This window comes from Schistocerca americana, unplaced genomic scaffold, assembly GCF_021461395.2.
Source record: "Schistocerca americana isolate TAMUIC-IGC-003095 unplaced genomic scaffold, iqSchAmer2.1 HiC_scaffold_1008, whole genome shotgun sequence".
In the NCBI taxonomy this organism is placed as follows: Eukaryota; Metazoa; Arthropoda; class Insecta; order Orthoptera; family Acrididae; genus Schistocerca; species Schistocerca americana.
The window spans coordinates 30,001-35,000 of NW_025725056.1; the positions used below are offsets into that span (position 1 = coordinate 30,001).

At 52.5% G+C, this 5,000-nt stretch overlaps 1 non-coding gene across 1 annotated transcript in view; it reads right to left on the reverse strand.

The window, feature by feature from the left end:
* LOC124558517 overlaps positions 1–992 on the reverse strand; it is a 1,910-nt gene extending 918 nt beyond the window's left edge. Inside the window, exon 1 of the ribosomal RNA XR_006968780.1 lies at positions 1–992. This exon is cut by the window's left edge and continues 918 nt beyond it. This is a non-coding gene — a ribosomal RNA (small subunit ribosomal RNA).
* Between the last annotated feature and the right edge of the window lie 4,008 nt (positions 993–5,000).

A 5,000-nucleotide genomic window follows, 5' to 3' on the forward strand; every position in this document is an offset into this window, starting at 1 on the left:
TCGCAATACGAATGCCCCCGCCTGTCCCTATTAATCATTACCTCGGGTTCCGAAAACCAACAAAATAGAACCGAGGTCCTATTCCATTATTCCATGCACACAGTATTCAGGCGGGCTTGCCTGCTTTAAGCACTCTAATTTGTTCAAAGTAAACGTGCCGGCCCACCGAGACACTCACTCAAGAGCACCCTGGTAGGATTGCAACGGGGTCCGCCTCGGGACGCACGAGCACGCACGAGGCGCGTCGCACGCCTTCGGCTCGCCCCACCGGCAGGACGTCCCACGATACATGCCAGTTAAACACCGACGGGCGGTGAACCAACAGCGTGGGACACAAATCCAACTACGAGCTTTTTAACCGCAACAACTTTAATATACGCTATTGGAGCTGGAATTACCGCGGCTGCTGGCACCAGACTTGCCCTCCAATAGATACTCGTTAAAGGATTTAAAGTGTACTCATTCCGATTACGGGGCCTCGGATGAGTCCCGTATCGTTATTTTTCGTCACTACCTCCCCGTGCCGGGAGTGGGTAATTTGCGCGCCTGCTGCCTTCCTTGGATGTGGTAGCCGTTTCTCAGGCTCCCTCTCCGGAATCGAACCCTGATTCCCCGTTACCCGTTACAACCATGGTAGGCGCAGAACCTACCATCGACAGTTGATAAGGCAGACATTTGAAAGATGCGTCGCCGGTACGAGGACCGTGCGATCAGCCCAAAGTTATTCAGAGTCACCAAGGCAAACGGACCGGACGAGCCGACCGATTGGTTTTGATCTAATAAAAGCGTCCCTTCCATCTCTGGTCGGGACTCTGTTTGCATGTATTAGCTCTAGAATTACCACAGTTATCCAAGTAACGTGGGTACGATCTAAGGAACCATAACTGATTTAATGAGCCATTCGCGGTTTCACCTTAATGCGGCTTGTACTGAGACATGCATGGCTTAATCTTTGAGACAAGCATATGACTACTGGCAGGATCAACCAGGGAGCTGCGTCAACTAGAGCTGAGCAGCCGGCCGCCCGGGAGTGTGTCCCGGGGGCCCGCGCGAACACGCAAGCGTCCGCTCAATTATTCTGCAAACAGGAGGAGGCTGAGCTCCCCTGCACCATACACCTCGAAACCCTCTCAGGTCCCGGCGGCGCGCAGCGCCGTCCTAAGTACTTGGTCGGGTTCGAGAGAGGCGCAATCGCCCGGAGTTTGGCGAGTAGACGCTTTAGGTGCGACCACCCGTGCTCCCAACTGAGCTTGCCGCTGCCGACAGAGGCCCGGGAGCGTGCTGTCGTGGCATTGCCGGCGGGAGACAACACGCGCCACCTACGGTGACCGGCAGCTCCAACGCCAGCGCCACAGAAGGACAAAAGCCCCACTTGGGTGCCGAAGCGAACTCTCCCAGCACAGCGCACGCGCCAACACGTCCGCACAGCTGCGATACAAACCACCTGCGAGAACCGCAGAGGCGACCGAGCAGCAGACGGCGTCGCGGCGCCGAGCGCCGGGCGGCGGCGCATCCTCAGCGCACACAGTCCTCAATCGGACCAGCACACTGCAGATGTCCACCGCGCTTCGCACCGGGCCCGCGAGGACCTACTTTGGCCGCACGGCGCCGCGTGCAGGGTGCGCCGGCGCGCAGCTGCGCCGCCTGCCGCCTCCGTCGGCCGGCGCGCCTGCCACTGGCCGCCCCCACCAGCCGGCTGTAGCGCGTGCGCCCACGCACCGCGCGGCCAGCACGCCGGGAGGCCCCCCCTCACCGGCCGGGGACGGTCCCACCCAGCCACCGCCGCGTATCGCTTCACACCCAGATGCCATTCACGTTCGTGGGCATGGTGGGTATCGCTGGAACAACCGGTTGGTAGCTCAACCGATCGTCGCCATCACTGATTCACCTCTAGCGAGAACAACCGCACCACAACGGTTTACCAGTTGTTCATTTGCATAACGTCACCAGCAAACGTAGGCGTCCATCGCCATTTGCAAATTCAACGATTGTTGCATGCCTGTGTCAGGTGTCACGACACACTATGTCTGCCCACATACACGCAACAACATGTGCACGCTTCGCGAACACGTGGAAGGTGGCCCCCGTACGTATGCGATGTCCATTGCGCGAACGACTGTCAACCGGCCTCTGTCGCATGTCGCAGATGTGGAACGCAGTGCACCATGCTATCACGGTGTGTGAGAAGAGACGACTACGTCTGACAACACGCGCCACTACATCAACAGACGGCTCATGCTGATCGCCATCCAGGGCATACCACACTGCAATCCAGCTCTTATAGGGAGACGACACGTAGCTGAGTGCACAACATTTGGACCGCATGGTTCGCCGTTGTTGGCGCAGTCGTTGTACGGTCACATGTACCACGATGTATCATTCAGTACATGAGGACCAATGTGCAGTACAGTGTGTGATTTGGACGTACAACATCAGCGGACAGTTGACACAGGCCGTACCACAGCGTAGGCTAAGTGCTTCGCACATGCGAATGCCAATGAACAACTGCAAATGCCAATGAACAACTGCAAAGGGCATTGAGCATGTACGTCCTGCTGCCATCCACATTACAGTGTATAGCTGCAAGGTGTTTAACATGAAGCGATACACTGGGGACCGGGCAGTGCGAGTAGCAAACTATATTGCGGGGGTTGCAGTTAGGCAACACTACACTAATTTAACGCGTCGTATGACAATTACAGAGCAGGTTAAGGCCCAACGTGTGTTGGGTTAAGGCCCAACGTGTGTTGGGTTAAGGCCCAACGTGTGTTGGGTTAAGGCCCAACGTGTGTTGGGTTAAGGCCCAACGTGTGTTGGGTTAAGGCCCAACGTGTGTTGGGTTAAGGCCCAACGTGTGTTGGGTTAAGGCCCAACGTGTGTTGGGTTAAGGCCCAACGTGTGTTGGGTTAAGGCCCAACGTGTGTTGGGTTAAGGCCCAACGTGTGTTGGGTTACGTTAAGGGGCAATGTGGGTTACGTTAAGGGGCAATGTGGGTTACGTTAAGGGGCAATGTGGGTTACGTTACGGCGCAATATAGGTTACGTTACGGCGCAATATAGGTTACGTTAAGGCGCAATATCGGTTACGTTAAGGCGCAATACAGGTTACGTTAAGGCGCAATACAGGTTACGTTAAGGCGCAATACAGGTTACGTTAAGGCGCAATACAGGTTACGTTAAGGCGCAATACAGGTTACGTTAAGGCGCAATACAGGTTACGTTAAGGCGCAATGCAGGTTACGTTAAGGCGCAATACAGGTTACGTTAAGGCGCAATACAGGTTACGTTAAGGCGCAATACAGGTTACGTTAAGGCGCAATACAGGTTACGTTAAGGCGCAATACAGGTTACGTTAAGGCGCAATACAGGTTACGTTAAGGCGCAATACAGGTTACGTTAAGGCGCAATACAGGTTACGTTAAGGCGCAATACAGGTTACGTTAAGGCGCAATACAGGTTACGTTAAGGCGCAATACAGGTTACGTTAAGGCGCAATACAGGTTACGTTAAGGCGCAATACAGGTTACGTTAAGGCGCAATACAGGTTACGTTAAGGCGCAATACAGGTTACGTTAAGGCGCAATACAGGTTACGTTAAGGCGCAATACAGGTTACGTTAAGGCGCAATACAGGTTACGTTAAGGCGCAATACAGGTTACGTTAAGGCGCAATACAGGTTACGTTAAGGCGCAATACAGGTTAGGTTAAGGCGCAATACAGGTTAGGTTAAGGCGCAATACAGGTTAGGTTAAGGTACGACATAGGTTAGGTTAAGGTACGACATAGGTTAGGTTAAGGTACGACATAGGTTAGGTTAAGGTACGACATAGGTTAGGTTAAGGTACGACATAGGTTAGGTTAAGGTACGACATAGGTTAGGTTAAGGTACGACATAGGTTAGGTTAAGGTACGACATAGGTTAGGTTAAGGTACGACATAGGTTAGGTTAAGGTACGACATAGGTTAGGTTAAGGTACGACATAGGTTAGGTTAAGGTACGACATAGGTTAGGTTAAGGTACGACATAGGTTAGGTTAAGGTACGACATAGGTTAGGTTAAGGTACGACATAGGTTAGGTTAAGGTACGACATAGGTTAGGTTAAGGTACGACATAGGTTAGGTTAAGGTACGACATAGGTTAGGTTAAGGTACGACATAGGTTAGGTTAAGGTACGACATAGGTTAGGTTAAGGTACGACATAGGTTAGGTTAAGGTACGACATAGGTTAGGTTACGGTACGACATAGGTTAGGTTACGGTACGACATAGGTTAGGTTACGGTACGATATAGGTTAGGTTACGGTACGATATAGGTTAGGTTAAGGTACACATTGTTGTAAGGAAAGGTTTAATGGGGGGCGGGGCGGGGCGGCCGGTTTGTTGATTGTGATTATAGTAAGTGGATGCCTGCGGCATCATCTGATTTGCCACGTCAGGATGCACCTTTGGCTCATGACAGGCGGCGCTCTCATTCCATGCTTGTGGCAGACCTGTGTCTTTCATTCCTGCCATTGTTTGTGTGCTGTGAGAGGAGGCAGTATTGTGATGTTGGGTGCACCCCTGTGTAGGACATGTGTGGGTGTTGGTGGCTTGGCTGAGCAATGGTGGTTGTCGGGTGGGTGGGATATTCTGTTTTCTGAGTGGACCTCCCAGTCTGGTTATGACAGTGTGGATTGTCTAATGTGGCGGAGAGGATGCACTGGGTGTTGTTCCATGCTGGTGCTTACATTTTGTCTGTGTGCGTGTTACAGGCAGAGAGTAGTGCGTGATAAGGGTGTGTGGCTGACGTGTGGTTGTGATTGTGAGCAGAGTCTTTCAGCATGTATACGGACAGTTGTATACATTATCTGTATTCTGATGGCTCTATCTATTACTAATCAGCGCCGTGTATACGTTTAATCCGGTTCCAGTCGAAACTGTTGTATCTCTGTACATTAGTGACACGGCGAGCCCGCTATGTAGTTACTCGTCTCGGCAGCTTCCACCGGTGTATGGCAAAT